Below are 13,945 nucleotides of genomic sequence, written 5' to 3' on the forward strand. Positions count from 1 at the left end.
TTTTATGATTCTCAGTGTCTGGTGTCCACAAGTATCCAAACAGTAGGACTGCAACTATACTGAATTTGTTTCTCCTCCAGTTTTCTTACAGTTGTGGAAAGTGACTTCCACTTTCAAGTGCTCGCAAGGAAGATAAGTAAGCTATGAGCTTTTATGAAAATGGAAGTGGAAAGCAACCTCGAAAGTTAATATTGATTCCCCTCCTTCTGACTGAAGAAAAATGTATTAATTGGCTAGACATCATGCAGAATAGCAGTTTTTCTATCCAGATCCATATCTAGAAGGCTAGCAGCACCAGTTACTGCTATTATTCATTGATTTCAATAATGTTCTGGTACACAAACTGCTCCCAAAGCTGTTATAGTAAAAATGTTGGTCCTTTGAGAGAACAATTTTGTAATTCTTTCTTATAGATGTATTTCTTATTACAGGAGGGCTCCTTTGAGCTCTGTCTCCAAAGTTCAACAAGGAATCCTACCTACCATTTGACATGTACCTTGACCCTGGACTAGATTTTATCACAATTTTCAATGTTTCTGAATGTGTGTGCATGCTTGAGTACATTTTATCTCAAGCTTCCTATTTAAGTTTGTGTGGACACAAATCCAAAATCAGTTTCCTATGAATAAACAAAAATCTTACCTTGTACACTAAATCCTCAGGAAGCTGGACAGGAAGCAATATTTGACTACACTTCTGAATGTGCAGAGCAGCTGTCACTTGACTCTAGATAAAGAGTGAACGTCCACATTTGTCCACCGTTTGTCTTCTGACACATCCCACAGTACAAGCTGAGCTTGCTTTCCTTGGTTCCCACCCATGACTGTATAGCACCATTGCACAGCACTTCAATGCAAAGTTGGTATTACTGTTTTTTCTAAGTTAAATTTGACATTTGTCTAGATAGCAAAGAATCACATGGCAAATCCATAAGCAGCGAACAAAAATAACTATGTTTAAATAGAAAAATTGTAAAGACTTACTTTTAATTGTATAAATGTTCTTTGCTTCGTAGGCTTCATAGTCTGTCCATCCAAAAATACCACAGTTGGTCATTATTGAAACGTGCTTTCTTAATGTCTACATATGTAACTTGGCCTTATTTCTTTTGTAAGTTTGTTCCTCAGTTCTTTCTTGGCTCCATCTTTTGTTCTTCAATAGTTATATTTGAATAATTAGAGATGAAAATGATAATAATTTTCACAGGCAAGAGAGATTAGAGTTTTTTCTGACCCCATGGTCACTGCTTATAATATACAGTTGGGTGATTAGTTTCAAGACAAAGTTTAGCATTCAAACTGTTTGTTTCCTGCCCACATAATGTCTTTTCACACAGGACTATAGAATCACTTAAATCTTATATATCTTCTTTTATCTTAAACTATTATGAACTTTGATGTCTAACACATCCCCAGATAGTAAGGTGCCATGAGGCAATATCCTAACTTTTATCTTTGGGAAGTTATTTAGAAATTGGTCATTGTTTTGTGTTTATAATAGTCAGGGAATAGTGGGTGGGTGATATATGTAGGTGTTAATGTCAGAATATGCATTTGTGCATTAGGGTGCATGTGCATGTATATGGAAGCTAGGAAATATATTGAGTACCTTCCTTGATTCCCTTCCATATTATTTTTTTAATAGATTCACTCACTGAAACTCATGGATTTTCCTTGGCATCTTATTGTGTATTTATGTTCATTACAATAAGTCAAGGGAGTTACAGATACATGCCACCACTACTTGCTTACTTTTATTTGTTTGTGTGTTTTTGGTTTTGTTCTGTTTTGCTTTGTTTTACATGAGTGCTTAAGATCCAAACTCTCGTCCTTATGAACTGCAGGTCTTTTTCTGACAGAGCCATCTCTCCACTTCCTAATTAATGCCATGTTATTGAAAAAAGTTATTGATAAAGGTGATATGTTTTTGTGTGTGTGTTAGATACACACACACACACACACACACACACACATATATTTAAATTTAGTAGAAATACTTCAGTTTCTATTCTTTTTCCCTCTTCTTCAAATCTGAAATGATTTGACTAAAGTCAAAATAAAAAGGTAAATTAAACAATAAATAAATATATGCATATATATTAAGGCGAATAGTCCCAAGGGATCAAGTTCAGTTACTGTATACTCAGAGCCATGAGACAGGGGATGTTTGGTGGCATGTTCTCTAGAATTATTTACTAGATAATAGAGTTTAGTTCCATGAAGTTGAGAACATCACTGACTAATGGACTTAATGTCTGAATAGGCTCTAGTTACCACTTCAATCAAATTTCATCAGCCCTATAATTTATTTTAGCTCTGACTAGATTTTGGCTTGTCTGTCAGTATCATATTTCATGTTATTGATGTTCTTTAATTCCTTCCTTTGACTTTTCTGTTATGCTATGGGCAAGTAGAAGACAGTAATCATCTTATTCTGTCAGCTAAAGCCCTTAAATGCCAATTCACCATTATGTCATTTTATTTAAATTATACTCTAGCTTACTGCTCCTTTATAATTCAAGCAAAAGTAGATCGAAAACGTTGTATATTTGTAAGATGAACAAATATTTTCCTGGGAATAACCAATGATCTAGAAAGTAAAATAAAAGAGAAGGTTGCTCATTCAAAGCCCCAGTCAATCAAGGTCAATAAAATGTAACTTTGATCTTCAAAAAGATTTTTACTAAATTGCCCAAGAATAGTGTATTTTAGAAGACTAGAAAGAACATAGTGGCAAATGATTAAATGTAAACTGAACTAACTATTAACGACCATTAAGAAAATTCTTTATATATATATATATACGTTTATATGTGCATAGATCCTGTGAAATAATAAAATAAAATACTGATAAATCTACTGGATAATTATTGACATATAAAGTAATGTTAAATGAGACACTCATCAGTTAACTGGTCCTAAAGTTTTAAAAAATATCTCTGAATCACAATTCATTGATAAAAAGTCTAATAAAAACAAATGTGGAGGTACCTAAATAAGAATATTTTGACAAAAAATAAAGTTCAGAATACCCAAGATACAGTCCACAGAACTCAAAAAGGTCAACAAGCTGAATGGCCCAAGTGAGGACTCTTCAGTCCCATTTGGGAGGTAGAAGAAAGCAAACACAAGGGGGGAGGGTGAGAGGGGACTAGGAGGGAAAATGTATAGGGGAGGGGGTCGGGGAAGAGGGAAACCTGATCTGGTGAGGACTGAAGCCCTGAGGGCTAGTGGAAAGAATGGAAACAGGCGACCTTGGGAGGTAGGAGTTGGGGGGGAACCCTCCAGAATGCACCAGAGACCTGGGGAGGGGGGGGGTAAAAGACTTTCAGGACTCAAAGGAGGGACCTTGGATAAAATGCCCAACAGTAGAGAGAGGGAACTTAAAGAGCCCACCTCCAGCAGAAATAGAGGATATCAAGTGGGAGAGGGAGTTGCCAACCCACAGTCAAAACTATGAGCTACAGTAGTTCCTGTCTGTAAGAGCAGTAGGAATGGAGATGGAGAGGATCCTGAGAAAAAGAAGTTCCAGCGACAGGCCCAAAGTGGGAAGCAGTTCAAGAAGTCTCAGTGCCTGACGTTATTACTGAGGCTATGGAGCACTCACAAAAAGGGACCAAGCATGACTGCCTTCCAAGAGACACAATAAGAAGCTGAAGGAGTCAGATGCAGATATTTGCACCATAGCAATTGGGGAATAGCTGGAATAAGCTGAGGAAGAGGGCCATCCTGTAGGAGGATCAGCAATATCATTTAACCTAGACATCGAGATCTCTCAGACACTGGACCACCAACCAGACAGCATACAATAATTGATAATGAGGCCCCCAACACATATACAGCAGAGGACTGCTGGGTCTGTGGTCAGTCAGAGAAGATGCACTTAACCCTCAAGAGATTGGAGACCCCAGGGAGTTTAAAGGTCTGATGGGGAGGGTGGTGGGGACATCCTCGTGGAGACAGGGGGACAGGTAGGAAGTATGGAGTGTGGAACAGTTGGAAGGTGGACTGGTAGAGGAATAGGGTCTGGGGTGTAAATAAATAAATAAGATTTTTTCAAAAAAAGAATATTCTGTCGATATTTTACTAACATGTAGCTGTTGTATATTTAAATATTTTTTCTCTGGTTGTTACCTGAAATGACACTTTTCATTTTTCAATATTTTTGTTATCAGCCAGTGCAGATTCTATGAACAATTTATTTAGAATTTCAATTCACATATTCCTTAGGATTTAAACCATAGGGTGTATTTCCCCTATTATGCTATTTTTTTGATACTGTATCCCATATCACTCTGTTTTGCCTAGGATTCCTCCACCTCCTCCTCCTCTTCATTTTCTTCTTTTTCCTTTTCTTATTTTAATCCATCATCTTCTTCATCTTCTTATTATCTGTATAATCTACATCTGATCATTTGTACTTGAGAAAAGTTTATAAATATAATAATGTATGCCTTAGATAAAAGGTACATTGTATCTTTTCTTATATTCACCTATTTTCTGCCCAATTGTGCTATTCATTCTGAGGACATAGTATAAAATTTGGGAGCTCTGTTATAAATCAGCACTTCAATTTATTGTTACAAATTTAGCAACCTGTATTTTATAGTCTGGTGTTGGGCTACATCTATATTTAGAAGTATTATATATCTTCTTGTTGTATGGAATCTTTACAAGGAACTAGGACATTTAACATTATTACATGTAGACACACACATGCAGATACATACACACATATACACACACATACACACATATTACATTGCCCTCCATTTTTATGTATCCTTTCATCCTTTTTGACTTCTTTATTCTTACAAATTGTTCCCTCTGCATCCTCATATACATAGCTATTTTGTGTATGAGAAAAAAAACTTACTGAAGTTACCTTTCTGAACCTAGAGGTTTCATTAGATTTAATATCAACCAAATCCATCCCATCTACTGTCCCTAAGAAGTCATGATTCCAATCTTCAATACAAGTGAATAAAGTTGCATTGTGTATGTGTACCACATTTTCTTTATTCAGGCACCAAATCTTTGGATTTCTATTGAATAGATAGTTCTTAAATCATGTAGAAAACAGAAAGTGATATGAACCCTCCTGCAAAAATACCATGTTTTAAAGTGACAATGTAGTCACTTTACCAAGACCTTTGTTTGTTTCTGTGTATAGCAACAGAAAAGATAACATTTCTTTAAATATCGGAGAAATCATTTTGCAATAGAGAAATTTGCTTGCAATAAAAGAAGCAGGTGAAGCAATGCTTGCTTGGATTCTTGTTCTTACCTCTTGGTACTTCTATAAGATTTTCTCATAACTGTATACTAAAAACAAGGGTAAGCATGAGTAACCTTGCTAAAATAACAGCCCCAAAAACAAGCATCAGAGTTTACTTCCCACTCTTCACAATGGAGACTTGAAATCCAAGTGCTTTACATTCTTGTGTATTTCCAGTTCTAAATCAAACCTTTCAACATCAAAATAATAATTTCTCAATTTTTATCAGAAATGTAGGACAGACAGATTGTCTTGCATAAGACTAATGTTTAGCTGTAGAACAGGATTTAAATTAAGGAACTCACATTCCTGATGTTAAAACTTTAAGGCCTCAACTGCAAAACCTAACTGAGCAGGTCTATGTGTGTTTTGTTTTTTCTAAGGTCACATGGCTTTTTCTTTATTAATTAATACTATAAAACTTGTATTTACATTTTCTCTTACATAACATGCAAGGGAATATTTATTTGGACAGGCTTTCTAAAGAGGTTTGGTGTTTCAAATTTGGCTATCAAGGCAATAGGAATTACTGTGGGGTTGAGCAATTCACTTTTCTTGTAATACTATGAAAGCTAATATTGTTTTTCATTTCCAATTTAAAAAAATCTTTTCATGTTTCAGTTCTTATGGTGGTAATGATGTTTGAATCTAAGACATTTGAATACTATCTGTATTCTTCTTTTATACTGAAAGAAGAGTGCTAGCAGGACTGCCAAGTATGGGAAATGGACTTTTTAACATCGGTGACTTACAGCAACAGGAGAAAATTCACAACTCCTATGGTTTATGGAACTCAAGACAAAGTTCAATGCCAAAAATTGGCAGGGATTTCAAAGCTTTTGCTTCATCAATATTGGTTTCCTAAAAAGCTTAAGCTGCTGTTTCTATTTAGAAACACCAGTCACATTTATGGCTTTTATCAAAGCTCATAATAGTATTTTTTTTTCTGTATGACCAAAGTGCCTAGTATAAAGATTGGTAGAAACAAATATGTATATGTGCTTTTAACATTCCTCTGCCCTAAAGATATCCTTGGTTGATTGGCCGCTTGAATGTGTGAGGAATGGGAGGCAGAAAGTCCTTATGGGATACTTTCCTCACTCTAACACATTTTCACAGAACGACTCATGTGATGTTTAACATTTTGAACATGTTTCTTCCACCTCATATCTGGAAACACACTGTGACAGCGATGCATCACAAGTCTACTTCTCTGCAATAACGTATGCATATATACCCCTTCGTTTTAAAAATCTAGATGATTGAGTACACTTTAAACATATTTCTATAACTCAGTGTTTAATGATGCCTTGGTACAAAAGGTACAGATCATCACAGAAACCCACAACCAATCAAAATGCACAATTGTGCAGCCCAGTTATAATAGATCCATCTACAGATCACTCTCAAGTGTAAGGCTCAGGAAACATTTGCAAAAGGGGGCAAAGAGAATGTAAGAGCCAGAGGATCAGGGAACTTTGATATTGTGTACAGTCATGTCTCAGCAAGATGACTACCTAAATATGAGCTGAACAAGGACAACAATGAAAGACATTCTAAAGCGGCTGGAGAGGCATATTATGCTCCAATCTTGAACAGAGTACTGGAAAATAGGATGATGTGAATGGGAAAAACAGACTTCTCTTGGAAGCTGTACATCAAACAGTTACCCTGAAAATGTATGTATGAATAACATCATTCAGAATGAGCAGGGTGTGTGTGCGTGCGTGTGTGCATGTGTGTGTGCATGTGTGTGTGTGTGTGTGTGTGTGTGTGTGTGTGTGTGTTTGTGTACACCTCTGATTTGAATATAGTAAGAAAAGTTTACTAAAGCAGACAGGTGTCACACAAGAAAATGAAGAACAATAGTAAATTTCATGACAAGCATATGTTTCAAATTGTTTTCAGAATTGATTAAATGGAAAATAATAGGTTTGGCAGGAGTTATCAATCAATAACTCAGCTTCTTTGATTTTACCATTATTGTAGAAGCTTGTCTAAAGAGGAATGATATAGTCAAGAGAGTACATTTTTATTTTAGCTTGAATCCATTGTGTTCAATTAGCACCTGCTATTACAATAAATCTAAGTCTGATGAATGATCTGGGAAGTAGAGTCCATAGAGATTGGAGGAGGGAGATGTTGCATGCCTTAGCATGCAAGTAAGGCACAGAAAATTTACCATAAAGAGTGAGACACCAGCAAAACACCAGAAAATTAGAAAAAAAGCATGTGTTTGAAAAGAAAGCATCTACAAATAACTATTAACAAGTCAATTTCTAAACAATGTAGATTATTTTAGTGATTATGTATATATTTATATATATGTATACATAACTAGTAAAACAATTTATATTTTGAAAAATTTGAAACATTTTGCTACATTCAGTTTTGTTTAAGTTGTGTGTAAGAATGTTAGATGTCTATCTGAAAATTGTCACCCATAAAATATACAGATTGTATATGCTAGATAAAAAAATCATAGAAACAAATGTCCTAAATTTCAACCTATTTCAATATACATCACTGACATATATAAATGATGTATTCTTAAAATAATCTAACCATAATATCTATAGGATCAGAAATAATATTAATTGAGTTCCTAGTAATTTTCTTGAACCAGTTATTATATATCTCAGAAATTTTTGTTGTAATACAGTTTAAATTGAATGTATCTCTAAGGACTATTACAAGTGCTCTGGGTGAAAAATGTATACAAGCTGTCTAACATAGAAACATCTGATAAGGGTTGTTCAATTAACTTCTAAGTCCATTAATGTCCCAGTCTTGTTAATACCATGTTATAAACTGAAGTATTTTGATGACTCACCTTTTTTAGAATGTTGCTTCAGGTAAAATAATTAGCTTAATAACATTAAAGAACAAATATTCAGAAAATTTGTCTCTTGCTTTGTGCTAACCTTTTTTATAATGTGAGTGAGCTTTATGTCAACCATTATAACATACTAGCATGAACCAGAGTAATCTTTCTTGAGCAGTTTGTATGTGTGTGTGTCTGTGTGCACACTTACAAATGGTTCATTTGATATTTGTCATGCAAGTTTGAATTTACATTTTAGTTTTCGCCCATCTGAAATTGTCTTTTATATATGAACAGATTATCTTAAGATAATGCAAACCTAATTTTGACACTTTAACCCCCATTACTATGTGCATGTATATGTATGCACATGCTCATGTGTGTGCATGCACGAGTGTAGGCACTTGAGTGATAGAGCATATGCACAGAGGTCAGAGGGCATATCAAGTGCCCACCGTGCTTGCTACTGGTTCTATTGTTTCATGGCTGAGGACCTGTAGAAGATCCTCTTCTCTTCTCACCCATTTCTTATTAGTACTGATGGAATTACAGATATCTGCTACCATGTCCATCCTTGGAACACAGGTTCTTGCATTGGTTACTGCATGGTCATATACCACAAATTTGGGTTTCTAGGCATAGGTAAGCCAAGCTAAACTACCGAAACTTACCTGGAAACTTCCTGCTGGTTAATTTTCATACTGCTCGAAGGTACTGTGCAGGGCTCTGGGATAGAGCGTCATCTACAGTATGGGGAAGTGCTGAATCCTTCATAGTACAAAATTTATTTGCCCTGTAAGATGTGTCTCTTGTGGAATTGTTGCATGACTATTGTGGTGGTACCAACATTTTTTTCTGGATTTGAATATATTTATATACATATATACATATATTTATATTTTATATTTATATACATATATGTATATACATATATATGTATATACATATATATGTATATACATATATTGGATTTGAGGTCTACTCTGCAAGAAGAAATTCGTGCTTGATACTTAAACTTGGTTAGATTATCAATTTTGAAGATTATATGGGCTTGGAAGGAAGCTACTACTGTTATTTTGCTAAATGATGTTTTCAGATGGCCTTTATATATATGTATATATATATATATATATATATATATATAATTGTGCTATTCTGCTGCCTTTAACATCAGTCAGAGCATCTCCTTTCTAATGTAAGCAGTGGTTAATACAGGTCATGAACATATGAAGGAAAAATGTAAATGTTTCTCTCTCTCATACATGCACATTATGCCTCTCACACATACACACACAAATACACTGAGAGACAAAAACATATACACATACACACACATGCACAGAGAAAGAGAGAAAAGAGAAACATAAATAAATCTGAAATACAAAATAAATTGTATTTTCACAAGCAACTGTACAAGAAACATATTGTAATGAAAACTGAATGATAAAAGATCAGCATGTGAATACTAAGTAATTGCATGGTTGTGTGTAACAGCAGGTTTTTTTTGAGAGATAGTCACGTATATGTATTGGTGCTTTGCAACTCTTTAAGCAGATTAAAAACTAAACATTTTACCATTACTCCTTTACATGCATGTGATAAGATTATAGTTTTCCAACTCTTGGTATTGTAGACATTTACTGACTTCAAACCTCTACCTAAACAGGCTGCCTCCTCAGCTTTTCTCTAATAGGGTTAGACTTCCTCTGTAGTCTCTGATCTGCTAATACCCTTTATTATTATAAAAATTGCTGACAATCAAATAAACTGTTCAGTTGTTGCCATTGACTGTGAAACAATGCTGACATCATTCCAATTTAAGGCAGTCGGGTTCGTGTTCATGTTAAACAGCTCCTAAAGAGATTTATATTGGCACTTGGCTCACATAATAATTGTAAAAAAATAAGAGTGTATTCTCTTGCATAAGAGGTCTGTAGTAGAGGATGTTAGTCCATGATGTTCTTGCATTTTGTCATTTATTTTTAAAAATGTAGACTACAACCATAATTTATATCAGATTAATTTATCACATGTCAGACATTGAGTTAAGTTTGTCATTAATACTGGTGCATAACTATCTGAAAGGAATGTAAGGCAGTAGAATTATTTGTATACAGTAAATCTTAGGCTTAGATGACACAAAAAAAAATCACTAGAATAACACAGATATTGTGTGGCGAAACAGCACATATCACGTAATGGCTTTTTAGGTTCACATGGTGTTAGTCCTCCTCCTGACTTTCACCTTGTTTGTTCACTCCATTTTTATTGACACAAAAACACAAATAAATGAGTTCTGAAACCTCACAAATTAGAAAAATTGCATTTAAATTCCGTTATGATTAAAACAATTTTTTTCTGATATTTGAAAGAGTAAATCATGTTTTTGATCCTAAGATACTTATGTCAATCTCCATGAAAACATTTTTGACAGCAAAATCAATTATATTCTTAAAATATTTGGATGATTGTGACAGAAATCTTATTAACCCAGTAATTACAACAGAAAAAGGATAAACTGTGGTGTGTGTGTGTGTGTGTGTGTGTGTTTGTGTGTGTGTATAATTCTAGAAAGTTCTCTCTTTCATGTTAGATTAAATGTTCTTGTAGGGATTAAAATTAGGTGAGCATAAGAAATGACTTAAAGACTTAGAGAAGGTAATTTAGATTTCTATTTTAGTTTGCACCAGTTAAAGTGTTATGAACAATTCAAGTAACATCTTAATAAGTAATTACATTGGAACTTTGTAGGCTAAAGGTGTTTTCTATAAATAATGTGTTGAGATCAGTCAGCATCCCTAATGAAATATATAGAGCAACTCCAAGTGACATAAATCGAAATGTGTAAAAGCAAGGCGATGTAAATTTTTGTGAGGGATTTAATATATTTAGTTTGGAGCCATACCAAAGATTTTGCCTCCTCTGAGTCACATTTAAAATCCTGTCAGCTAGAATCAAATTAGATATGTTCTTTTAAATTGTGCTATTATGCATGGAAAATGCCTTTAGAAAAATGAGCTTCTATAAATATATTTTTAAAGTCACTAATAGTACACCTTTTGCCAAAATGTACATTAAAGACAATTAAAAATCATGTATAGGTGGTGGATCATAATAAAAGTGTGAAGAATTTCTGAAAATGGCCAAAATTTTAATGGGAACAATGAGTTACGAGAAGTGTTACCTGGGGTTTGGATGTATCTACATGAGAACATTCAACTTTTAAAAGGTTCTCCTTAGGCTTGATTCCCCAATGTAAGGGAATGCAAGGGCCAGGAAGAGGGACTCGGTGGTTGATGAGCAAGTGGATGGGAGAGAGGATAGGGGATTTTCGGAGGGAAAACCAGGAAGGGGGATAACATTTGTAATGTAAATAAAGAAAATATCTAATAAAAAAAGGGTCTACTTTTCAAGCATTCCAGAAATTAGAGGAGCAATGTAGGTCTAATATAACCTATACAAGGGGTGAGAATTTGACAAGCAAAGAGAAGGTGAGAAGAAGGAAGACAAAGTGAAGGAGCTGGAAGAAGAGCTAGCAGAGGAGGAGAAAGAAGAATAGGAGGAGGAGGAAAGAGGGAGGAGCCAGAAGAAGAGAAGAAACAGGAAATGGAGGAGGAAGAAGAGGAGGAGGAGGAAGAGGAGGTGGAGGAGGAGAGTAATAGGATATATCGTTTGAGGAGTCTCTTGCACAGCCATAGCCAACAGCTCAAATTAGGGCTTCTCATATATGGCTATGGAGTTTTTGTTAGATGATCTTTGGTTTTAATGGGAGCATTATTTTGCCATATGAACAGTTTCCAAATACTCTATGTGTCTCTTTATACACAGAATTGCATGTTCTATACTGTTTTTAAGTAAATAGTTAATAATATGATTTCGAGAATCTTTCAGACATGCTTATTTCTATTGCCCACTTCTCCATCTGTATTTACCCCATCCACATTGCTAAGACCTTCTTTTTCCATTTTTAAAATCAGAACACTTACATCATCTATTCCCATATTATTCTCTCTACTAGTTAGTTTTCTAGAGAAATATAACTTAGAAAACTTAACATCTCTCTCTCTCTCTCTCTCTCTCTCTCTCTCTCTCTGTGTGTGTGTGTGTGTGTGTGTGTGTGTGTGTGTGTGTGTGTGTATTTATTACTGGATAGATAACTCATAACTCACCAGTTAAGACCATTAGCCACTCTTTCATTGAACGAAACTGTGATTCTGTGTCCCCACATGGTGGCTTTTATTCTTCTGTACCTATTCTACTTGGTGATCTGACTCACTTTTTTTGGTTTTTGTCTACAGCAAACATTCACATTATACACAGAAAAAGTCATACACATAAATTAATAAAATAAAACCAAAAAGGAAATAAAAAAGATGTCAAGCGTTCTTTGATTTCTAATTCAGTAGGGAGTTGTTTAGCAAGAATGTTTATTTGTTCCTATGAGAGCAGTTACAAATATTCTCAATTTTTATTGTAAAAATTCATAAATAAATAGCTATGGAAACTAGAACTCCTTAAATTGTCATGTGTGTGGTTCTGCATTTACTTGTGGGCTGTGTAGAATATATTTTCTACCTTTTTCTGTCTTCTGTCAGACACTGGATTTTCTTTGCCTATGAGTGCATTACTTCAGTCTCTGCCTTTATTTTTAGTTGGTGTCTAGTCTCAAGGCTTCTATCTTGGTATGACTTGTTTTACCTATTCAAATAATAAGAGAAAATACCTTTATCCATCTTTCAACGTACACTTCTTTATAGAAAGAAATTTAGGGGCTAAAAGAGATTTCTATCCAAATGTGTGAAAGCAGAAGAAACAACCACATTTGACAGAAGAAAGGAACAAATAATTCCAATAGCAAAAAAAATGACTGCATAGCATGATAATTGGAGCAGAATTAAGCCAATGGGTCTGAGGATCACAATGCAAGAGAAACAAAATTTCCTGATACTGTACAGAAAGTCATTGAGGAGTACTAATTTAAACCAGAAGGGAAGCTTTATGGTGTCATTGAAACAGAAATCAGAGTTTTCATGGGTGTTTTCAAAGAAGGAATCAGAAAAAGAAACAGAAAATATTGTGTTTTGGTCATCAATCTTCTACACTATCTCAATGTAGTGAAATAACAGAATTATACAGCATAGAGGTAATTGGCATTCATATTACATTAGCTGGATATTATAGTATAATATAAAGTGTGTAATTCCAAATTAAAATGAACAAATTCTTTATTTGTTTCTGAAAAAGGAATGAGTTACATGAATAGTAATGTTTTGTTTTTGTAAAGATATGGGCTTAGTTTATTGTTTTATTTGAGAGCTCAGACATTTTTATTTGCAGGCATATTTTACATAATGTTTTAAATATATTAGGTCAAGTATGCTTAGATGCCTACAGTAGTATATTTGCAGTCTTTAATGCACATTGAATCCTCATAAAAATCAAATACAATATACGTAGTTATATATATATGTATATATATACATATATATTATATATTAGAAAAATATTTTTTTATAAACATACATAATGGTCATGCCAACCTTGTGGCCATCTATATTTTCTTCCAACCATCCAATGAAATTTTAAGAAAAACAAAGTATCTTCAATAAGTGGTGCTGGTCTAACTGTCAGTTGGTATGTAGAAAAATGAAAATAGATTCACATTTGTCACCTTGCACAAAGCTTAAGTCTATGTGGATCAAGGACCTCAACATAAAACCAGATACACTAAATCTAATAGAAGAGAAAGTGGGAAAGAGCCTTGAACACATGGGCACAGGGGAAATTTTCTAAACAGAAGTCCAATGGCTCAGGCTCTAAGACAAGAATTGGTAAATGGGACCT

The sequence above is a fragment of the Mastomys coucha genome, unplaced genomic scaffold (assembly GCF_008632895.1).
Source record: "Mastomys coucha isolate ucsf_1 unplaced genomic scaffold, UCSF_Mcou_1 pScaffold14, whole genome shotgun sequence".
In the NCBI taxonomy this organism is placed as follows: Eukaryota; Metazoa; Chordata; class Mammalia; order Rodentia; family Muridae; genus Mastomys; species Mastomys coucha.